Raw genomic sequence first — 18,546 nt, forward strand, 5'->3', positions numbered from 1 at the left:
TGCCAAATGGGTTGGGTGCCGCAACACCGTTCCAGACATCAAACTCGCAACCGTTTGACTGGAACCAAAGGGCTGCTTCTTACTTTGAACATTGAGAAACACTCTGCTGAGAGCAGAGTAGCAAAAATTGGCAGTATACTCATGCTGTTCCTCCCCACGGAAATCTTTAGTAAAAGGCGAAAGATTTGTACGATCTGAAGAGAAACATGAGCGCTACCGATGTCGCCAGAGTCAAAGGGACAGCCATTTGCTGATACCCCTGAAAGTCAAGGTGTCACTGTGAGTCTGACGTGTGGTGAATGTTATAAAACAGACTGAAACCGTAAGGGTCTTCATATCTCTCTGGCCGGCTACTACGTCAACCATTATGAGTTGTTTGGAAAGGTTGACAACAACAGTGTTTCTGCAAAGCCTGCTTTGTACCCTCAGCAGACACTGTTACGAGACAGCTCCCGTCAAGAATTCCTCTGGGCCAAAGGAGTCCATCTGTCTCTTGGGTAGAAAGGGAGCAAACTTTTCCCTACGAAGCCCTGGGGTGGCAAGGTCAGTTGGGCAAGAAAAAATTTCAGGAAGAGATGCCTAAAGTCTAGGATGTTGACACATTATTTAGACTCTTGTTGGCAGTGGTGGGATTTGAACCCACGCCTCAAATGAGACTGGAGCCTAAATCCAGCGCCTTTGACCACTCGGCCACACTACCTCTGAAAGGGGGTGTCCTTTCCCTAACCCTTACCCTAACCACAACCCTAACCCGAACCCTAACCCTAACCACAACCACACACGTAACCCATTTGACTGGAATCAAAGGGCTGCTTCTTACTTTGAACATTGAGAAACACTCTGCTGAGAGCAGAGTAGCAAAAATTGGCAGTATACTCATGCTGTTCCTCCCCACGGAAATCTTTAGTAAAAGGCGAAAGATTTGTACGATCTGAAGAGAAACATGAGCGCTACCGATGTCGCCAAAGTCAAAGGGACAGCCATTTGCTGATACCCCTGAAAGTCAAGGTGTCACTGTGAGTCTGACGTGTGGTGAATGTTATAAAACAGACTGAAACCGTAAGGGTCTTCCTATCTCTCTGGCCGGCTACTACGTCAACCATTATGAGTTGTTTGGAAAGGTTGACAACAACAGTGTTTCTGCAAAGCCTGCTTTGTACCCTCAGCAGACACTGTTACGAGACAGCTCCCGTCAAGAATTCCTCTGGGCCAAAGGAGTCCATCTGTCTCTTGGGTAGAAAGGGAGCAAACTTTTCCCTACGAAGCCCTGGGGTGGCAAGGTCAGTTGGGCAAAAAAATTTTCAGAAAGAGATGCCTAAAGTCAAGGATGTTGACACATTATTTAGACTCTTGTTGGCAGTGGTGGGATTGGAACCCACGCCTCAAATGAGACTGGAGCCTTAATCCAGCGCCTTTGACCACTCGGCCACACTACCTCTGAAAGGGGGTGTCCTTTCCCTAACCCTTACCCTAACCACAACCCTAACCCTAACCCTAACCACAACCACACCCACAAACCTAACCCATTTGACTGGAATCAAAGAGCTGCTTCGTACTTTGAACATTGAGAAACACTCTGCTGAGAGCAGAGTAGCAAAAATTGGCAGTATACTCATGCTGTTCCTCCCCACGGAACTCTTTAGTAAAAGGCGAAAGATTTGTACGATCTGAAGAGAAACATGAGCGCTACCGATGTCGCCAGAGTCAAAGGGACAGCCATTTGCTGATACCCCTGAAAGTCAAGGTGTCACTGTGAGTCTGACGTGTGGTGAATGTTATAAAACAGACTGAAACCGTAAGGGTCTTCCTATCTCTCTGGCCGGCTACTACGTCAACCATTATGAGTTGTTTGGAAAGGTTGACAACAACAGTGTTTCTGCAAAGCCTGCTTTGTACCCTCAGCAGACACTGTTACGAGACAGCTCCCGTCAAGAATTCCTCTGGGCCAAAGGAGTCCATCTGTCTCTTGGGTAGAAAGGGAGCAAACTTTTCCCTACGAAGCCCTGGGGTGGCAAGGTCAGTTGGGCAAAAAAAATTTCAGGAAGAGATGCCTAAAGTCAAGGATGTTGACAAATTATTTAGACTCTTGTTGGCAGTGGTGGGATTTGAAACCACGCCTCAAATGAGACTGGAGCCTAAATCCAGCGCCTTTGACCACTCGGCCACACTACCTCTGAAAGGGGGTGTCCTTTCCCTAACCCCTAACCCTAACCCGAACCCTAACCCTAACCACAACCAGACCCACAAACCTAACCCATTTGACTGGAATCAAAGGGCTGCTTCTTACTTTCAACATTGACAAACACTCTGCTGAGAGCAGAATAGTAAAAATTGGCAGTATACTCATGCTGCTCAAGTCAAACAGCCCCAGTATCACAAGATGCCTAAAGTCAAGGATGTTGACAAAGTATTGCTTTGGACTCTTAGTGGCAGTGGTGGGATTTGAACCCACGCCTCAAATGAGACTGGAGCCTTAATCCAGCGCCTTTGACCACTCGGCCAAACTACCTCTGAAAGGCGGTTTGACTGCAATCAAAGGACTGCTTCATACTTTCAAAATTGACAAACACTCTGCTGGCGAGCAAAACGGCACATACGCACGGCTCGCAGATGATATCGACATCTTCCATGTGTCCAACAGCTGCTTCTGCCAAATGGGTTGGGTGCCGCAACACCGTTCCAGACATCAAACTCGCAACCGTTTGACTGGAACCAAAGGGCTGCTTCTTACTTTGAACATTGAGAAACACTCTGCTGAGCAGAGTAGCAAAAATTGGCAGTATACTCATGCTGTTCCTCCCCACGGAAATCTTTAGTAAAAGGCGAAAGATTTGTACGATCTGAAGAGAAACATGAGCGCTACCGATGTCGCCAGAGTCAAAGGGACAGCCATTTGCTGATACCCCTGAAAGTCAAGGTGTCACTGTGAGTCTGACGTGTGGTGAATGTTATAAAACAGACTGAAACCGTAAGGGTCTTCCTATCTCTCTGGCCGGCTACTACGTCAACCATTATGAGTTGTTTGGAAAGGTTGACAACAACAGTGTTTCTGCAAAGCCTGCTTTGTACCCGCAGCAGACACTGTTACGAGACAGCTCCCGTCAAGAATTCCTCTGGGCCAAAGGAGTCCATCTGTCTCTTGGGTAGAAAGGGAGCAAACTTTTCCCTACGAAGCCCTGGGGTGGCAAGGTCAGTTGGGCAAAAAAATTTTCAGGAAGAGATGCCTAAAGTCAAGGATGTTGACAAATTATTTAGACTCTTGTTGGCAGTGGTGGGATTTGAAACCACGCCTCAAATGAGACTGGAGCCTAAATCCAGCGCCTTTGACCACTCGGCCACACTACCTCTGTAAGGGGGTGTCCTTTCCCTAACCCTTACCCTAACCACAACCACAACCCTGACCCGAACCCTAACCCTAACCACAACCACACCCACAAACCTAACCCATTTGACTGGAATCAAAGGGCTGCTTCTTACTTTCAACATTGACAAACACTCTGCTGAGAGCAGAATAGCAAAAATTGGCAGTATACTCATGCTGTTCAAGTCAAACAGCCCCAGTATCACAAGATGCCTAAAGTCAAGGATGTTGACAAAGTATTGCTTTGGACTCTTAGTGGCAGTGGTGGGATTTGAACCCACGCCTCAAATGAGACTGGAGCCTTAATCCAGCGCCTTTGACCACTCGGCCACACTACCTCTGAAAGGCGGTTTGACTGCAATCAAAGGACTGCTTCTTACTTTCAAAATTGACAAACACTCTGCTGGCGAGCAAAACGGCACATACGCACGGCTCGCAGATGATATCGACATCTTCCATGTGTCCAACAGCTGCTTCTGCCAAATGGGTTGGGTGCCGCAACACCGTTCCAGACATCAAACTCGCAACCGTTTGACTGGAACCAAAGGGCTGCTTCTTACTTTGAACATTGAGAAACACTCTGCTGAGAGCAGAGTAGCAAAAATTGGCAGTATACTCATGCTGTTCCTCCCCACGGAAATCTTTAGTAAAAGGCGAAAGATTTGTACGATCTGAAGAGAAACATGAGCGCTACCGATGTTGCCAGAGTCAAAGGGACAGCCATTTGCTGATACCCCTGAAAGTCAAGGTGTCACTGTGAGTCTGACGTGTGGTGAATGTTATAAAACAGACTGAAACCGTAAGGGTCTTCATATCTCTCTGGCCGGCTACTACGTCAACCATTATGAGTTGTTTGGAAAGGTTGACAACAACAGTGTTTCTGCAAAGCCTGCTTTGTACCCTCAGCAGACACTGTTACGAGACAGCTCCCGTCAAGAATTCCTCTGGGCCAAAGGAGTCCATCTGTCTCTTGGGTAGAAAGGGAGCAAACTTTTCCCTACGAAGCCCTGGGGTGGCAAGGTCAGTTGGGCAAGAAAAAATTTGCCTAAAGATGCCTAAAGTCAAGGATGTTGACACATTATTTAGACTCTTGTTGGCAGTGGTGGGATTTGAACCCACGCCTCAAATGAGACTGGAGCCTAAATCCAGCGCCTTTGACCACTCGGCCACACTACCTCTGAAAGGGGGTGTCCTTTCCCTAACCCTTACCCTAACCACAACCCTAACCCGAACCCTAACCCTAACCACAACCACACACGTAACCCATTTGACTGGAATCAAAGGGCTGCTTCTTACTTTGAACATTGAGAAACACTCTGCTGAGAGCAGAGTAGCAAAAATTGGCAGTATACTCATGCTGTTCCTCCCCACGGAAATCTTTAGTAAAAGGCGAAAGATTTGTACGATCTGAAGAGAAACATGAGCGCTACCGATGTCGCCAAAGTCAAAGGGACAGCCATTTGCTGATACCCCTGAAAGTCAAGGTGTCACTGTGAGTCTGACGTGTGGTGAATGTTATAAAACAGACTGAAACCGTAAGGGTCTTCCTATCTCTCTGGCCGGCTACTACGTCAACCATTATGAGTTGTTTGGAAAGGTTGACAACAACAGTGTTTCTGCAAAGCCTGCTTTGTACCCTCAGCAGACACTGTTACGAGACAGCTCCCGTCAAGAATTCCTCTGGGCCAAAGGAGTCCATCTGTCTCTTGGGTAGAAAGGGAGCAAACTTTTCCCTACGAAGCCCTGGGGTGGCAAGGTCAGTTGGGCAAAAAAATTTTCAGAAAGAGATGCCTAAAGTCAAGGATGTTGACACATTATTTAGACTCTTGTTGGCAGTGGTGGGATTGGAACCCACGCCTCAAATGAGACTGGAGCCTTAATCCAGCGCCTTTGACCACTCGGCCACACTACCTCTGAAAGGGGGTGTCCTTTCCCTAACCCTTACCCTAACCACAACCCTAACCCTAACCCTAACCACAACCACACCCACAAACCTAACCCATTTGACTGGAATCAAAGAGCTGCTTCGTACTTTGAACATTGAGAAACACTCTGCTGAGAGCAGAGTAGCAAAAATTGGCAGTATACTCATGCTGTTCCTCCCCACGGAACTCTTTAGTAAAAGGCGAAAGATTTGTACGATCTGAAGAGAAACATGAGCGCTACCGATGTCGCCAGAGTCAAAGGGACAGCCATTTGCTGATACCCCTGAAAGTCAAGGTGTCACTGTGAGTCTGACGTGTGGTGAATGTTATAAAACAGACTGAAACCGTAAGGGTCTTCCTATCTCTCTGGCCGGCTACTACGTCAACCATTATGAGTTGTTTGGAAAGGTTGACAACAACAGTGTTTCTGCAAAGCCTGCTTTGTACCCTCAGCAGACACTGTTACGAGACAGCTCCCGTCAAGAATTCCTCTGGGCCAAAGGAGTCCATCTGTCTCTTGGGTAGAAAGGGAGCAAACTTTTCCCTACGAAGCCCTGGGGTGGCAAGGTCAGTTGGGCAAAAAAAATTTCAGGAAGAGATGCCTAAAGTCAAGGATGTTGACAAATTATTTAGACTCTTGTTGGCAGTGGTGGGATTTGAAACCACGCCTCAAATGAGACTGGAGCCTAAATCCAGCGCCTTTGACCACTCGGCCACACTACCTCTGAAAGGGGGTGTCCTTTCCCTAACCCCTAACCCTAACCCGAACCCTAACCCTAACCACAACCAGACCCACAAACCTAACCCATTTGACTGGAATCAAAGGGCTGCTTCTTACTTTCAACATTGACAAACACTCTGCTGAGAGCAGAATAGTAAAAATTGGCAGTATACTCATGCTGCTCAAGTCAAACAGCCCCAGTATCACAAGATGCCTAAAGTCAAGGATGTTGACAAAGTATTGCTTTGGACTCTTAGTGGCAGTGGTGGGATTTGAACCCACGCCTCAAATGAGACTGGAGCCTTAATCCAGCGCCTTTGACCACTCGGCCACACTACCTCTGAAAGGCGGTTTGACTGCAATCAAAGGACTGCTTCATACTTTCAAAATTGACAAACACTCTGCTGGCGAGCAAAACGGCACATACGCACGGCTCGCAGATGATATCGACATCTTCCATGTGTCCAACAGCTGCTTCTGCCAAATGGGTTGGGTGCCGCAACACCGTTCCAGACATCAAACTCGCAACCGTTTGACTGGAACCAAAGGGCTGCTTCTTACTTTGAACATTGAGAAACACTCTGCTGAGCAGAGTAGCAAAAATTGGCAGTATACTCATGCTGTTCCTCCCCACGGAAATCTTTAGTAAAAGGCGAAAGATTTGTACGATCTGAAGAGAAACATGAGCGCTACCGATGTCGCCAGAGTCAAAGGGACAGCCATTTGCTGATACCCCTGAAAGTCAAGGTGTCACTGTGAGTCTGACGTGTGGTGAATGTTATAAAACAGACTGAAACCGTAAGGGTCTTCCTATCTCTCTGGCCGGCTACTACGTCAACCATTATGAGTTGTTTGGAAAGGTTGACAACAACAGTGTTTCTGCAAAGCCTGCTTTGTACCCTCAGCAGACACTGTTACGAGACAGCTCCCGTCAAGAATTCCTCTGGGCCAAAGGAGTCCATCTGTCTCTTGGGTAGAAAGGGAGCAAACTTTTCCCTACGAAGCCCTGGGGTGGCAAGGTCAGTTGGGCAAAAAAATTTTCAGGAAGAGATGCCTAAAGTCAAGGATGTTGACAAATTATTTAGACTCTTGTTGGCAGTGGTGGGATTTGAAACCACGCCTCAAATGAGACTGGAGCCTAAATCCAGCGCCTTTGACCACTCGGCCACACTACCTCTGAAAGGGGGTGTCCTTTCCCTAACCCCTAACCCTAACCCGAACCCTAACCCTAACCACAACCAGACCCACAAACCTAACCCATTTGACTGGAATCAAAGGGCTGCTTCTTACTTTCAACATTGACAAACACTCTGCTGAGAGCAGAATAGTAAAAATTGGCAGTATACTCATGCTGCTCAAGTCAAACAGCCCCAGTATCACAAGATGCCTAAAGTCAAGGATGTTGACAAAGTATTGCTTTGGACTCTTAGTGGCAGTGGTGGGATTTGAACCCACGCCTCAAATGAGACTGGAGCCTTAATCCAGCGCCTTTGACCACTCGGCCACACTACCTCTGAAAGGCGGTTTGACTGCAATCAAAGGACTGCTTCATACTTTCAAAATTGACAAACACTCTGCTGGCGAGCAAAACGGCACATACGCACGGCTCGCAGATGATATCGACATCTTCCATGTGTCCAACAGCTGCTTCTGCCAAATGGGTTGGGTGCCGCAACACCGTTCCAGACATCAAACTCGCAACCGTTTGACTGGAACCAAAGGGCTGCTTCTTACTTTGAACATTGAGAAACACTCTGCTGAGCAGAGTAGCAAAAATTGGCAGTATACTCATGCTGTTCCTCCCCACGGAAATCTTTAGTAAAAGGCGAAAGATTTGTACGATCTGAAGAGAAACATGAGCGCTACCGATGTCGCCAGAGTCAAAGGGACAGCCATTTGCTGATACCCCTGAAAGTCAAGGTGTCACTGTGAGTCTGACGTGTGGTGAATGTTATAAAACAGACTGAAACCGTAAGGGTCTTCCTATCTCTCTGGCCGGCTACTACGTCAACCATTATGAGTTGTTTGGAAAGGTTGACAACAACAGTGTTTCTGCAAAGCCTGCTTTGTACCCTCAGCAGACACTGTTACGAGACAGCTCCCGTCAAGAATTCCTCTGGGCCAAAGGAGTCCATCTGTCTCTTGGGTAGAAAGGGAGCAAACTTTTCCCTACGAAGCCCTGGGGTGGCAAGGTCAGTTGGGCAAAAAAATTTTCAGGAAGAGATGCCTAAAGTCAAGGATGTTGACAAATTATTTAGACTCTTGTTGGCAGTGGTGGGATTTGAAACCACGCCTCAAATGAGACTGGAGCCTAAATCCAGCGCCTTTGACCACTCGGCCACACTACCTCTGTAAGGGGGTGTCCTTTCCCTAACCCTTACCCTAACCACAACCACAACCCTGACCCGAACCCTAACCCTAACCACAACCACACCCACAAACCTAACCCATTTGACTGGAATCAAAGGGCTGCTTCTTACTTTCAACATTGACAAACACTCTGCTGAGAGCAGAATAGCAAAAATTGGCAGTATACTCATGCTGTTCAAGTCAAACAGCCCCAGTATCACAAGATGCCTAAAGTCAAGGATGTTGACAAAGTATTGCTTTGGACTCTTAGTGGCAGTGGTGGGATTTGAAACCACGCCTCAAATGAGACTGGAGCCTAAATCCAGCGCCTTTGACCACTCGGCCACACTACCTCTGAAAGGGGGTGTCCTTTCCCTAACCCTTACCCTAACCACAACCACAACCCTGACCCGAACCCTAACCCTAACCCTAACCACAACCACACCCACAAACCTAACCCATTTGACTGGAATCAAAGGGCTGCTTCTTACTTTCAACATTGACAAACACTCTGCTGAGAGCAGAATAGCAAAAATTGGCAGTATACTCATGCTCTTCAAGTCAAACAGCCCCAGTATCACAAGATGCCTAAAGTCAAGGATGTTGACAAAGTATTGCTTTGGACTCTTAGTGGCAGTGGTGGGATTTGAACCCACGCCTCAAATGAGACTGGAGCCTAAATCCAGCGCCTTTGACCACTCGGCCACACTACCTCTGAAAGGCGGTGTCCTTTCCCTAACCCTTACCCTAACCACAACCACAACCCTAACCCGAACCCTAACCCTAACCACAACCACACCCACAAACCTAACCCATTTGACTGGAATCAAAGGGCTGCTTCTTACTTTCAACATTGACAAACACTCTGCTGAGAGCAGAATAGCAAAAATTGGCAGTATACTCATGCTGTTCAAGTCAAACAGCCCCAGTATCACAAGATGCCTAAAGTCAAGGATGTTGACAAAGTATTGCTTTGGACTCTTAGTGGCAGTGGTGGGATTTGAACCAGCGCCTTTGACCACTCGGCCACACTACCTCTGAAAGGGGGTGTCCTTTCCCTAACCCTTACCCTAACCACAACCCTAACCCTAACCCTAACCACAACCACACCCACAAACCTAACCCATTTGACTGGAATCAAAGAGCTGCTTCGTACTTTGAACATTGAGAAACACTCTGCTGAGAGCAGAGTAGCAAAAATTGGCAGTATACTCATGCTGTTCCTCCCCACGGAACTCTTTAGTAAAAGGCGAAAGATTTGTACGATCTGAAGAGAAACATGAGCGCTACCGATGTCGCCAGAGTCAAAGGGACAGCCATTTGCTGATACCCCTGAAAGTCAAGGTGTCACTGTGAGTCTGACGTGTGGTGAATGTTATAAAACAGACTGAAACCGTAAGGGTCTTCCTATCTCTCTGGCCGGCTACTACGTCAACCATTATGAGTTGTTTGGAAAGGTTGACAACAACAGTGTTTCTGCAAAGCCTGCTTTGTACCCTCAGCAGACACTGTTACGAGACAGCTCCCGTCAAGAATTCCTCTGGGCCAAAGGAGTCCATCTGTCTCTTGGGTAGAAAGGGAGCAAACTTTTCCCTACGAAGCCCTGGGGTGGCAAGGTCAGTTGGGCAAAAAAAATTTCAGGAAGAGATGCCTAAAGTCAAGGATGTTGACAAATTATTTAGACTCTTGTTGGCAGTGGTGGGATTTGAAACCACGCCTCAAATGAGACTGGAGCCTAAATCCAGCGCCTTTGACCACTCGGCCACACTACCTCTGAAAGGGGGTGTCCTTTCCCTAACCCCTAACCCTAACCCGAACCCTAACCCTAACCACAACCAGACCCACAAACCTAACCCATTTGACTGGAATCAAAGGGCTGCTTCTTACTTTCAACATTGACAAACACTCTGCTGAGAGCAGAATAGTAAAAATTGGCAGTATACTCATGCTGCTCAAGTCAAACAGCCCCAGTATCACAAGATGCCTAAAGTCAAGGATGTTGACAAAGTATTGCTTTGGACTCTTAGTGGCAGTGGTGGGATTTGAACCCACGCCTCAAATGAGACTGGAGCCTTAATCCAGCGCCTTTGACCACTCGGCCACACTACCTCTGAAAGGCGGTTTGACTGCAATCAAAGGACTGCTTCATACTTTCAAAATTGACAAACACTCTGCTGGCGAGCAAAACGGCACATACGCACGGCTCGCAGATGATATCGACATCTTCCATGTGTCCAACAGCTGCTTCTGCCAAATGGGTTGGGTGCCGCAACACCGTTCCAGACATCAAACTCGCAACCGTTTGACTGGAACCAAAGGGCTGCTTCTTACTTTGAACATTGAGAAACACTCTGCTGAGAGCAGAGTAGCAAAAATTGGCAGTATACTCATGCTGTTCCTCCCCACGGAAATCTTTAGTAAAAGGCGAAAGATTTGTACGATCTGAAGAGAAACATGAGCGCTACCGATGTCGCCAGAGTCAAAGGGACAGCCATTTGCTGATACCCCTGAAAGTCAAGGTGTCACTGTGAGTCTGACGTGTGGTGAATGTTATAAAACACACTGAAACCGTAAGGGTCTTCATATCTCTCTGGCCGGCTACTACGTCAACCATTATGAGTTGTTTGGAAAGGTTGACAACAACAGTGTTTCTGCAAAGCCTGCTTTGTACCCTCAGCAGACACTGTTACGAGACAGCTCCCGTCAAGAATTCCTCTGGGCCAAAGGAGTCCATCTGTCTCTTGGGTAGAAAGGGAGCAAACTTTTCCCTACGAAGCCCTGGGGTGGCAAGGTCAGTTGGGCAAGAAAAAATTTCAGGAAGAGATGCCTAAAGTCTAGGATGTTGACACATTATTTAGACTCTTGTTGGCAGTGGTGGGATTTGAACCCACGCCTCAAATGAGACTGGAGCCTAAATCCAGCGCCTTTGACCACTCGGCCACACTACCTCTGAAAGGGGGTGTCCTTTCCCTAACCCTTACCCTAACCACAACCCTAACCCGAACCCTAACCCTAACCACAACCACACACGTAACCCATTTGACTGGAATCAAAGGGCTGCTTCTTACTTTGAACATTGAGAAACACTCTGCTGAGAGCAGAGTAGCAAAAATTGGCAGTATACTCATGCTGTTCCTCCCCACGGAAATCTTTAGTAAAAGGCGAAAGATTTGTACGATCTGAAGAGAAACATGAGCGCTACCGATGTCGCCAAAGTCAAAGGGACAGCCATTTGCTGATACCCCTGAAAGTCAAGGTGTCACTGTGAGTCTGACGTGTGGTGAATGTTATAAAACAGACTGAAACCGTAAGGGTCTTCCTATCTCTCTGGCCGGCTACTACGTCAACCATTATGAGTTGTTTGGAAAGGTTGACAACAACAGTGTTTCTGCAAAGCCTGCTTTGTACCCTCAGCAGACACTGTTACGAGACAGCTCCCGTCAAGAATTCCTCTGGGCCAAAGGAGTCCATCTGTCTCTTGGGTAGAAAGGGAGCAAACTTTTCCCTACGAAGCCCTGGGGTGGCAAGGTCAGTTGGGCAAAAAAATTTTCAGAAAGAGATGCCTAAAGTCAAGGATGTTGACACATTATTTAGACTCTTGTTGGCAGTGGTGGGATTGGAACCCACGCCTCAAATGAGACTGGAGCCTTAATCCAGCGCCTTTGACCACTCGGCCACACTACCTCTGAAAGGGGGTGTCCTTTCCCTAACCCTTACCCTAACCACAACCCTAACCCTAACCCTAACCACAACCACACCCACAAACCTAACCCATTTGACTGGAATCAAAGAGCTGCTTCGTACTTTGAACATTGAGAAACACTCTGCTGAGAGCAGAGTAGCAAAAATTGGCAGTATACTCATGCTGTTCCTCCCCACGGAACTCTTTAGTAAAAGGCGAAAGATTTGTACGATCTGAAGAGAAACATGAGCGCTACCGATGTCGCCAGAGTCAAAGGGACAGCCATTTGCTGATACCCCTGAAAGTCAAGGTGTCACTGTGAGTCTGACGTGTGGTGAATGTTATAAAACAGACTGAAACCGTAAGGGTCTTCCTATCTCTCTGGCCGGCTACTACGTCAACCATTATGAGTTGTTTGGAAAGGTTGACAACAACAGTGTTTCTGCAAAGCCTGCTTTGTACCCTCAGCAGACACTGTTACGAGACAGCTCCCGTCAAGAATTCCTCTGGGCCAAAGGAGTCCATCTGTCTCTTGGGTAGAAAGGGAGCAAACTTTTCCCTACGAAGCCCTGGGGTGGCAAGGTCAGTTGGGCAAAAAAAATTTCAGGAAGAGATGCCTAAAGTCAAGGATGTTGACAAATTATTTAGACTCTTGTTGGCAGTGGTGGGATTTGAAACCACGCCTCAAATGAGACTGGAGCCTAAATCCAGCGCCTTTGACCACTCGGCCACACTACCTCTGAAAGGGGGTGTCCTTTCCCTAACCCCTAACCCTAACCCGAACCCTAACCCTAACCACAACCAGACCCACAAACCTAACCCATTTGACTGGAATCAAAGGGCTGCTTCTTACTTTCAACATTGACAAACACTCTGCTGAGAGCAGAATAGTAAAAATTGGCAGTATACTCATGCTGCTCAAGTCAAACAGCCCCAGTATCACAAGATGCCTAAAGTCAAGGATGTTGACAAAGTATTGCTTTGGACTCTTAGTGGCAGTGGTGGGATTTGAACCCACGCCTCAAATGAGACTGGAGCCTTAATCCAGCGCCTTTGACCACTCGGCCAAACTACCTCTGAAAGGCGGTTTGACTGCAATCAAAGGACTGCTTCATACTTTCAAAATTGACAAACACTCTGCTGGCGAGCAAAACGGCACATACGCACGGCTCGCAGATGATATCGACATCTTCCATGTGTCCAACAGCTGCTTCTGCCAAATGGGTTGGGTGCCGCAACACCGTTCCAGACATCAAACTCGCAACCGTTTGACTGGAACCAAAGGGCTGCTTCTTACTTTGAACATTGAGAAACACTCTGCTGAGCAGAGTAGCAAAAATTGGCAGTATACTCATGCTGTTCCTCCCCACGGAAATCTTTAGTAAAAGGCGAAAGATTTGTACGATCTGAAGAGAAACATGAGCGCTACCGATGTCGCCAGAGTCAAAGGGACAGCCATTTGCTGATACCCCTGAAAGTCAAGGTGTCACTGTGAGTCTGACGTGTGGTGAATGTTATAAAACAGACTGAAACCGTAAGGGTCTTCCTATCTCTCTGGCCGGCTACTACGTCAACCATTATGAGTTGTTTGGAAAGGTTGACAACAACAGTGTTTCTGCAAAGCCTGCTTTGTACCCGCAGCAGACACTGTTACGAGACAGCTCCCGTCAAGAATTCCTCTGGGCCAAAGGAGTCCATCTGTCTCTTGGGTAGAAAGGGAGCAAACTTTTCCCTACGAAGCCCTGGGGTGGCAAGGTCAGTTGGGCAAAAAAATTTTCAGGAAGAGATGCCTAAAGTCAAGGATGTTGACAAATTATTTAGACTCTTGTTGGCAGTGGTGGGATTTGAAACCACGCCTCAAATGAGACTGGAGCCTAAATCCAGCGCCTTTGACCACTCGGCCACACTACCTCTGTAAGGGGGTGTCCTTTCCCTAACCCTTACCCTAACCACAACCACAACCCTGACCCGAACCCTAACCACAACCACACCCACAAACCTAACCCATTTGACTGGAATCAAAGGGCTGCTTCTTACTTTCAACATTGACAAACACTCTGCTGAGAGCAGAATAGCAAAAATTGGCAGTATACTCATGCTGTTAAAGTCAAACAGCCCCAGTATCACAAGATGCCTAAAGTCAAGGATGTTGACAAAGTATTGCTTTGGACTCTTAGTGGCAGTGGTGGGATTTGAACCCACGCCTCAAATGAGACTGGAGCCTTAATCCAGCGCCTTTGACCACTCGGCCACACTACCTCTGAAAGGCGGTTTGACTGCAATCAAAGGACTGCTTCTTACTTTCAAAATTGACAAACACTCTGCTGGCGAGCAAAACGGCACATACGCACGGCTCGCAGATGATATCGACATCTTCCATGTGTCCAACAGCTGCTTCTGCCAAATGGGTTGGGTGCCGCAACACCGTTCCAGACATCAAACTCGCAACCGTTTGACTGGAACCAAAGGGCTGCTTCTTACTTTGAACATTGAGAAACACTCTGCTGAGAGCAGAGTAGCAAAAATTGGCAGTATACTCATGCTGTTCCTCCCCACGGAAATCTTTAGTAAAAGGCGAAAGATTTGTACGATCTGAAGAGAAACATGAGCGCTACCGATGTTGCCAGAGTCAAAGGGACAGCCATTTGCTGATACCCCTGAAAGTCAAGGTGTCACTGTGAGTCTGACGTGTGGTGAATGTTATAAAACAGACTGAAACCGTAAGGGTCTTCATATCTCTCTGGCCGGCTACTACGTCAACCATTATGAGTTGTTTGGAAAGGTTGACAACAACAGTGTTTCTGCAAAGCCTGCTTTGTACCCTCAGCAGACACTGTTACGAGACAGCTCCCGTCAAGAATTCCTCTGGGCCAAAGGAGTCCATCTGTCTCTTGGGTAGAAAGGGAGCAAACTTTTCCCTACGAAGCCCTGGGGTGGCAAGGTCAGTTGGGCAAGAAAAAATTTCAGGAAGAGATGCCTAAAGTCAAGGATGTTGACACATTATTTAGACTCTTGTTGGCAGTGGTGGGATTTGAACCCACGCCTCAAATGAGACTGGAGCCTAAATCCAGCGCCTTTGACCACTCGGCCACACTACCTCTGAAAGGGGGTGTCCTTTCCCTAACCCTTACCCTAACCACAACCCTAACCCGAACCCTAACCCTAACCACAACCACACACGTAACCCATTTGACTGGAATCAAAGGGCTGCTTCTTACTTTGAACATTGAGAAACACTCTGCTGAGAGCAGAGTAGCAAAAATTGGCAGTATACTCATGCTGTTCCTCCCCACGGAAATCTTTAGTAAAAGGCGAAAGATTTGTACGATCTGAAGAGAAACATGAGCGCTACCGATGTCGCCAAAGTCAAAGGGACAGCCATTTGCTGATACCCCTGAAAGTCAAGGTGTCACTGTGAGTCTGACGTGTGGTGAATGTTATAAAACAGACTGAAACCGTAAGGGTCTTCCTATCTCTCTGGCCGGCTACTACGTCAACCATTATGAGTTGTTTGGAAAGGTTGACAACAACAGTGTTTCTGCAAAGCCTGCTTTGTACCCTCAGCAGACACTGTTACGAGACAGCTCCCGTCAAGAATTCCTCTGGGCCAAAGGAGTCCATCTGTCTCTTGGGTAGAAAGGGAGCAAACTTTTCCCTACGAAGCCCTGGGGTGGCAAGGTCAGTTGGGCAAAAAAATTTTCAGAAAGAGATGCCTAAAGTCAAGGATGTTGACACATTATTTAGACTCTTGTTGGCAGTGGTGGGATTGGAACCCACGCCTCAAATGAGACTGGAGCCTTAATCCAGCGCCTTTGACCACTCGGCCACACTACCTCTGAAAGGGGGTGTCCTTTCCCTAACCCTTACCCTAACCACAACCCTAACCCTAACCCTAACCACAACCACACCCACAAACCTAACCCATTTGACTGGAATCAAAGAGCTGCTTCGTACTTTGAACATTGAGAAACACTCTGCTGAGAGCAGAGTAGCAAAAATTGGCAGTATACTCATGCTGTTCCTCCCCACGGAACTCTTTAGTAAAAGGCGAAAGATTTGTACGATCTGAAGAGAAACATGAGCGCTACCGATGTCGCCAGAGTCAAAGGGACAGCCATTTGCTGATACCCCTGAAAGTCAAGGTGTCACTGTGAGTCTGACGTGTGGTGAATGTTATAAAACAGACTGAAACCGTAAGGGTCTTCCTATCTCTCTGGCCGGCTACTACGTCAACCATTATGAGTTGTTTGGAAAGGTTGACAACAACAGTGTTTCTGCAAAGCCTGCTTTGTACCCTCAGCAGACACTGTTACGAGACAGCTCCCGTCAAGAATTCCTCTGGGCCAAAGGAGTCCATCTGTCTCTTGGGTAGAAAGGGAGCAAACTTTTCCCTACGAAGCCCTGGGGTGGCAAGGTCAGTTGGGCAAAAAAAATTTCAGGAAGAGATGCCTAAAGTCAAGGATGTTGACAAATTATTTAGACTCTTGTTGGCAGTGGTGGGATTTGAAACCACGCCTCAAATGAGACTGGAGCCTAAATCCAGCGCCTTTGACCACTCGGCCACACTACCTCTGAAAGGGGGTGTCCTTTCCCTAACCCCTAACCCTAACCCGAACCCTAACCCTAACCACAACCAGACCCACAAACCTAACCCATTTGACTGGAATCAAAGGGCTGCTTCTTACTTTCAACATTGACAAACACTCTGCTGAGAGCAGAATAGTAAAAATTGGCAGTATACTCATGCTGCTCAAGTCAAACAGCCCCAGTATCACAAGATGCCTAAAGTCAAGGATGTTGACAAAGTATTGCTTTGGACTCTTAGTGGCAGTGGTGGGATTTGAACCCACGCCTCAAATGAGACTGGAGCCTTAATCCAGCGCCTTTGACCACTCGGCCACACTACCTCTGAAAGGCGGTTTGACTGCAATCAAAGGACTGCTTCATACTTTCAAAATTGACAAACACTCTGCTGGCGAGCAAAACGGCACATACGCACGGCTCGCAGATGATATCGACATCTTCCATGTGTCCAACAGCTGCTTCTGCCAAATGGGTTGGGTGCCGCAACACCGTTCCAGACATCAAACTCGCAACCGTTTGACTGGAACCAAAGGGCTGCTTCTTACTTTGAACATTGAGAAACACTCTGCTGAGCAGAGTAGCAAAAATTGGCAGTATACTCATGCTGTTCCTCCCCACGGAAATCTTTAGTAAAAGGCGAAAGATTTGTACGATCTGAAGAGAAACATGAGCGCTACCGATGTCGCCAGAGTCAAAGGGACAGCCATTTGCTGATACCCCTGAAAGTCAAGGTGTCACTGTGAGTCTGACGTGTGGTGAATGTTATAAAACAGACTGAAACCGTAAGGGTCTTCCTATCTCTCTGGCCGGCTACTACGTCAACCATTATGAGTTGTTTGGAAAGGTTGACAACAACAGTGTTTCTGCAAAGCCTGCTTTGTACCCTCAGCAGACACTGTTACGAGACAGCTCCCGTCAAGAATTCCTCTGGGCCAAAGGAGTCCATCTGTCTCTTGGGTAGAAAGGGAGCAAACTTTTCCCTACGAAGCCCTGGGGTGGCAAGGTCAGTTGGGCAAAAAAATTTTCAGGAAGAGATGCCTAAAGTCAAGGATGTTGACAAATTATTTAGACTCTTGTTGGCAGTGGTGGGATTTGAAACCACGCCTCAAATGAGACTGGAGCCTAAATCCAGCGCCTTTGACCACTCGGCCACACTACCTCTGTAAGGGGGTGTCCTTTCCCTAACCCTTACCCTAACCACAACCACAACCCTGACCCGAACCCTAACCCTAACCACAACCACACCCACAAACCTAACCCATTTGACTGGAATCAAAGGGCTGCTTCTTACTTTCAACATTGACAAACACTCTGCTGAGAGCAGAATAGCAAAAATTGGCAGTATACTCATGCTGTTCAAGTCAAACAGCCCCAGTATCACAAGATGCCTAAAGTCAAGGATGTTGACAAAGTATTGCTTTGGACTCTTAGTGGCAGTGGTGGGATTTGAAACCACGCCTCAAATGAGACTGGAGCCTAAATCCAGCGCCTTTGACCACTCGGCCACACTACCTCTGAAAGGGGGTGTCCTTTCCCTAACCCTTACCCTAACCACAACCACAACCCTGACCCGAACCCTAACCCTAACCCTAACCACAACCACACCCACAAACCTAACCCATTTGACTGGAATCAAAGGGCTGCTTCTTACTTTCAACATTGACAAACACTCTGCTGAGAGCAGAATAGCAAAAATTGGCAGTATACTCATGCTCTTCAAGTCAAACAGCCCCAGTATCACAAGATGCCTAAAGTCAAGGATGTTGACAAAGTATTGCTTTGGACTCTTAGTGGCAGTGGTGGGATTTGAACCCACGCCTCAAATGAGACTGGAGCCTTAATCCAGCGCCTTTGACCACTCGGCCACACTACCTCTGAAAGGGGGTGTCCTTTCCCTTACCCTAACCACAACCCTAACCCGAAC

The 18,546-nt window shown here is 47.5% G+C and overlaps 48 non-coding genes across 48 annotated transcripts; all 48 read right to left on the reverse strand.

The window, feature by feature from the left end:
• Nucleotides 1–99: 99 nt before the first annotated feature.
• LOC131110810 (U5 spliceosomal RNA) lies at nt 100–214 on the reverse strand. The gene has a single exon (XR_009121067.1). It is a non-coding gene; the product is annotated as a U5 spliceosomal RNA (small nuclear RNA).
• A 404-nt stretch (nt 215–618) lies between these two features.
• On the reverse strand, nt 619–700 carry trnal-uag (transfer RNA leucine (anticodon UAG)). The gene has a single exon. It is a non-coding gene; the product is annotated as a tRNA-Leu (tRNA).
• A 136-nt stretch (nt 701–836) lies between these two features.
• On the reverse strand, nt 837–951 carry LOC131110703 (U5 spliceosomal RNA). Its single transcript, XR_009120961.1, has one exon. It is a non-coding gene; the product is annotated as a U5 spliceosomal RNA (small nuclear RNA).
• A 403-nt stretch (nt 952–1,354) lies between these two features.
• Nucleotides 1,355–1,436, reverse strand: trnal-aag (transfer RNA leucine (anticodon AAG)). The gene has a single exon. It is a non-coding gene; the product is annotated as a tRNA-Leu (tRNA).
• Nucleotides 1,437–1,572: 136 nt separating this feature from the next.
• Nucleotides 1,573–1,687, reverse strand: LOC131110760 (U5 spliceosomal RNA). Its single transcript, XR_009121019.1, has one exon. It is a non-coding gene; the product is annotated as a U5 spliceosomal RNA (small nuclear RNA).
• Nucleotides 1,688–2,090: 403 nt separating this feature from the next.
• Nucleotides 2,091–2,172, reverse strand: trnal-uag (transfer RNA leucine (anticodon UAG)). The gene has a single exon. It is a non-coding gene; the product is annotated as a tRNA-Leu (tRNA).
• A 255-nt stretch (nt 2,173–2,427) lies between these two features.
• On the reverse strand, nt 2,428–2,509 carry trnal-aag (transfer RNA leucine (anticodon AAG)). Its single transcript has one exon. It is a non-coding gene; the product is annotated as a tRNA-Leu (tRNA).
• A 239-nt stretch (nt 2,510–2,748) lies between these two features.
• On the reverse strand, nt 2,749–2,860 carry LOC131110732 (U5 spliceosomal RNA). The gene has a single exon (XR_009120991.1). It is a non-coding gene; the product is annotated as a U5 spliceosomal RNA (small nuclear RNA).
• A 403-nt stretch (nt 2,861–3,263) lies between these two features.
• Nucleotides 3,264–3,345, reverse strand: trnal-uag (transfer RNA leucine (anticodon UAG)). The gene has a single exon. It is a non-coding gene; the product is annotated as a tRNA-Leu (tRNA).
• A 272-nt stretch (nt 3,346–3,617) lies between these two features.
• Nucleotides 3,618–3,699, reverse strand: trnal-aag (transfer RNA leucine (anticodon AAG)). The gene has a single exon. It is a non-coding gene; the product is annotated as a tRNA-Leu (tRNA).
• Nucleotides 3,700–3,937: 238 nt separating this feature from the next.
• LOC131110811 (U5 spliceosomal RNA) lies at nt 3,938–4,052 on the reverse strand. Its single transcript, XR_009121068.1, has one exon. It is a non-coding gene; the product is annotated as a U5 spliceosomal RNA (small nuclear RNA).
• Nucleotides 4,053–4,455: 403 nt separating this feature from the next.
• On the reverse strand, nt 4,456–4,537 carry trnal-uag (transfer RNA leucine (anticodon UAG)). Its single transcript has one exon. It is a non-coding gene; the product is annotated as a tRNA-Leu (tRNA).
• Nucleotides 4,538–4,673: 136 nt separating this feature from the next.
• LOC131110704 (U5 spliceosomal RNA) lies at nt 4,674–4,788 on the reverse strand. The gene has a single exon (XR_009120962.1). It is a non-coding gene; the product is annotated as a U5 spliceosomal RNA (small nuclear RNA).
• A 403-nt stretch (nt 4,789–5,191) lies between these two features.
• Nucleotides 5,192–5,273, reverse strand: trnal-aag (transfer RNA leucine (anticodon AAG)). Its single transcript has one exon. It is a non-coding gene; the product is annotated as a tRNA-Leu (tRNA).
• A 136-nt stretch (nt 5,274–5,409) lies between these two features.
• Nucleotides 5,410–5,524, reverse strand: LOC131110761 (U5 spliceosomal RNA). Its single transcript, XR_009121020.1, has one exon. It is a non-coding gene; the product is annotated as a U5 spliceosomal RNA (small nuclear RNA).
• Nucleotides 5,525–5,927: 403 nt separating this feature from the next.
• trnal-uag (transfer RNA leucine (anticodon UAG)) lies at nt 5,928–6,009 on the reverse strand. Its single transcript has one exon. It is a non-coding gene; the product is annotated as a tRNA-Leu (tRNA).
• A 255-nt stretch (nt 6,010–6,264) lies between these two features.
• trnal-aag (transfer RNA leucine (anticodon AAG)) lies at nt 6,265–6,346 on the reverse strand. The gene has a single exon. It is a non-coding gene; the product is annotated as a tRNA-Leu (tRNA).
• Nucleotides 6,347–6,585: 239 nt separating this feature from the next.
• On the reverse strand, nt 6,586–6,697 carry LOC131110733 (U5 spliceosomal RNA). The gene has a single exon (XR_009120992.1). It is a non-coding gene; the product is annotated as a U5 spliceosomal RNA (small nuclear RNA).
• Nucleotides 6,698–7,100: 403 nt separating this feature from the next.
• Nucleotides 7,101–7,182, reverse strand: trnal-uag (transfer RNA leucine (anticodon UAG)). The gene has a single exon. It is a non-coding gene; the product is annotated as a tRNA-Leu (tRNA).
• Nucleotides 7,183–7,437: 255 nt separating this feature from the next.
• trnal-aag (transfer RNA leucine (anticodon AAG)) lies at nt 7,438–7,519 on the reverse strand. The gene has a single exon. It is a non-coding gene; the product is annotated as a tRNA-Leu (tRNA).
• Nucleotides 7,520–7,758: 239 nt separating this feature from the next.
• LOC131110734 (U5 spliceosomal RNA) lies at nt 7,759–7,870 on the reverse strand. Its single transcript, XR_009120993.1, has one exon. It is a non-coding gene; the product is annotated as a U5 spliceosomal RNA (small nuclear RNA).
• A 403-nt stretch (nt 7,871–8,273) lies between these two features.
• On the reverse strand, nt 8,274–8,355 carry trnal-uag (transfer RNA leucine (anticodon UAG)). Its single transcript has one exon. It is a non-coding gene; the product is annotated as a tRNA-Leu (tRNA).
• Nucleotides 8,356–8,627: 272 nt separating this feature from the next.
• trnal-uag (transfer RNA leucine (anticodon UAG)) lies at nt 8,628–8,709 on the reverse strand. Its single transcript has one exon. It is a non-coding gene; the product is annotated as a tRNA-Leu (tRNA).
• A 278-nt stretch (nt 8,710–8,987) lies between these two features.
• On the reverse strand, nt 8,988–9,069 carry trnal-uag (transfer RNA leucine (anticodon UAG)). Its single transcript has one exon. It is a non-coding gene; the product is annotated as a tRNA-Leu (tRNA).
• A 459-nt stretch (nt 9,070–9,528) lies between these two features.
• Nucleotides 9,529–9,643, reverse strand: LOC131110771 (U5 spliceosomal RNA). The gene has a single exon (XR_009121030.1). It is a non-coding gene; the product is annotated as a U5 spliceosomal RNA (small nuclear RNA).
• Nucleotides 9,644–10,046: 403 nt separating this feature from the next.
• On the reverse strand, nt 10,047–10,128 carry trnal-uag (transfer RNA leucine (anticodon UAG)). Its single transcript has one exon. It is a non-coding gene; the product is annotated as a tRNA-Leu (tRNA).
• Nucleotides 10,129–10,383: 255 nt separating this feature from the next.
• trnal-aag (transfer RNA leucine (anticodon AAG)) lies at nt 10,384–10,465 on the reverse strand. The gene has a single exon. It is a non-coding gene; the product is annotated as a tRNA-Leu (tRNA).
• Nucleotides 10,466–10,703: 238 nt separating this feature from the next.
• LOC131110812 (U5 spliceosomal RNA) lies at nt 10,704–10,818 on the reverse strand. The gene has a single exon (XR_009121069.1). It is a non-coding gene; the product is annotated as a U5 spliceosomal RNA (small nuclear RNA).
• A 404-nt stretch (nt 10,819–11,222) lies between these two features.
• Nucleotides 11,223–11,304, reverse strand: trnal-uag (transfer RNA leucine (anticodon UAG)). Its single transcript has one exon. It is a non-coding gene; the product is annotated as a tRNA-Leu (tRNA).
• Nucleotides 11,305–11,440: 136 nt separating this feature from the next.
• Nucleotides 11,441–11,555, reverse strand: LOC131110705 (U5 spliceosomal RNA). Its single transcript, XR_009120964.1, has one exon. It is a non-coding gene; the product is annotated as a U5 spliceosomal RNA (small nuclear RNA).
• Nucleotides 11,556–11,958: 403 nt separating this feature from the next.
• Nucleotides 11,959–12,040, reverse strand: trnal-aag (transfer RNA leucine (anticodon AAG)). The gene has a single exon. It is a non-coding gene; the product is annotated as a tRNA-Leu (tRNA).
• A 136-nt stretch (nt 12,041–12,176) lies between these two features.
• On the reverse strand, nt 12,177–12,291 carry LOC131110762 (U5 spliceosomal RNA). The gene has a single exon (XR_009121021.1). It is a non-coding gene; the product is annotated as a U5 spliceosomal RNA (small nuclear RNA).
• Nucleotides 12,292–12,694: 403 nt separating this feature from the next.
• trnal-uag (transfer RNA leucine (anticodon UAG)) lies at nt 12,695–12,776 on the reverse strand. Its single transcript has one exon. It is a non-coding gene; the product is annotated as a tRNA-Leu (tRNA).
• Nucleotides 12,777–13,031: 255 nt separating this feature from the next.
• Nucleotides 13,032–13,113, reverse strand: trnal-aag (transfer RNA leucine (anticodon AAG)). The gene has a single exon. It is a non-coding gene; the product is annotated as a tRNA-Leu (tRNA).
• A 239-nt stretch (nt 13,114–13,352) lies between these two features.
• On the reverse strand, nt 13,353–13,464 carry LOC131110735 (U5 spliceosomal RNA). Its single transcript, XR_009120994.1, has one exon. It is a non-coding gene; the product is annotated as a U5 spliceosomal RNA (small nuclear RNA).
• A 403-nt stretch (nt 13,465–13,867) lies between these two features.
• On the reverse strand, nt 13,868–13,949 carry trnal-uag (transfer RNA leucine (anticodon UAG)). The gene has a single exon. It is a non-coding gene; the product is annotated as a tRNA-Leu (tRNA).
• A 266-nt stretch (nt 13,950–14,215) lies between these two features.
• trnal-aag (transfer RNA leucine (anticodon AAG)) lies at nt 14,216–14,297 on the reverse strand. Its single transcript has one exon. It is a non-coding gene; the product is annotated as a tRNA-Leu (tRNA).
• Nucleotides 14,298–14,535: 238 nt separating this feature from the next.
• LOC131110813 (U5 spliceosomal RNA) lies at nt 14,536–14,650 on the reverse strand. The gene has a single exon (XR_009121070.1). It is a non-coding gene; the product is annotated as a U5 spliceosomal RNA (small nuclear RNA).
• A 404-nt stretch (nt 14,651–15,054) lies between these two features.
• Nucleotides 15,055–15,136, reverse strand: trnal-uag (transfer RNA leucine (anticodon UAG)). Its single transcript has one exon. It is a non-coding gene; the product is annotated as a tRNA-Leu (tRNA).
• Nucleotides 15,137–15,272: 136 nt separating this feature from the next.
• On the reverse strand, nt 15,273–15,387 carry LOC131110706 (U5 spliceosomal RNA). The gene has a single exon (XR_009120965.1). It is a non-coding gene; the product is annotated as a U5 spliceosomal RNA (small nuclear RNA).
• Nucleotides 15,388–15,790: 403 nt separating this feature from the next.
• On the reverse strand, nt 15,791–15,872 carry trnal-aag (transfer RNA leucine (anticodon AAG)). Its single transcript has one exon. It is a non-coding gene; the product is annotated as a tRNA-Leu (tRNA).
• A 136-nt stretch (nt 15,873–16,008) lies between these two features.
• On the reverse strand, nt 16,009–16,123 carry LOC131110763 (U5 spliceosomal RNA). The gene has a single exon (XR_009121022.1). It is a non-coding gene; the product is annotated as a U5 spliceosomal RNA (small nuclear RNA).
• A 403-nt stretch (nt 16,124–16,526) lies between these two features.
• Nucleotides 16,527–16,608, reverse strand: trnal-uag (transfer RNA leucine (anticodon UAG)). Its single transcript has one exon. It is a non-coding gene; the product is annotated as a tRNA-Leu (tRNA).
• A 255-nt stretch (nt 16,609–16,863) lies between these two features.
• Nucleotides 16,864–16,945, reverse strand: trnal-aag (transfer RNA leucine (anticodon AAG)). Its single transcript has one exon. It is a non-coding gene; the product is annotated as a tRNA-Leu (tRNA).
• A 239-nt stretch (nt 16,946–17,184) lies between these two features.
• LOC131110737 (U5 spliceosomal RNA) lies at nt 17,185–17,296 on the reverse strand. Its single transcript, XR_009120996.1, has one exon. It is a non-coding gene; the product is annotated as a U5 spliceosomal RNA (small nuclear RNA).
• A 403-nt stretch (nt 17,297–17,699) lies between these two features.
• Nucleotides 17,700–17,781, reverse strand: trnal-uag (transfer RNA leucine (anticodon UAG)). The gene has a single exon. It is a non-coding gene; the product is annotated as a tRNA-Leu (tRNA).
• Nucleotides 17,782–18,053: 272 nt separating this feature from the next.
• Nucleotides 18,054–18,135, reverse strand: trnal-uag (transfer RNA leucine (anticodon UAG)). The gene has a single exon. It is a non-coding gene; the product is annotated as a tRNA-Leu (tRNA).
• Nucleotides 18,136–18,413: 278 nt separating this feature from the next.
• Nucleotides 18,414–18,495, reverse strand: trnal-aag (transfer RNA leucine (anticodon AAG)). Its single transcript has one exon. It is a non-coding gene; the product is annotated as a tRNA-Leu (tRNA).
• Between the last annotated feature and the right edge of the window lie 51 nt (nt 18,496–18,546).

Source organism: Doryrhamphus excisus, chromosome 23, assembly GCF_030265055.1.
Source record: "Doryrhamphus excisus isolate RoL2022-K1 chromosome 23, RoL_Dexc_1.0, whole genome shotgun sequence".
Lineage (NCBI taxonomy): Eukaryota > Metazoa > Chordata > Actinopteri > Syngnathiformes > Syngnathidae > Doryrhamphus > Doryrhamphus excisus.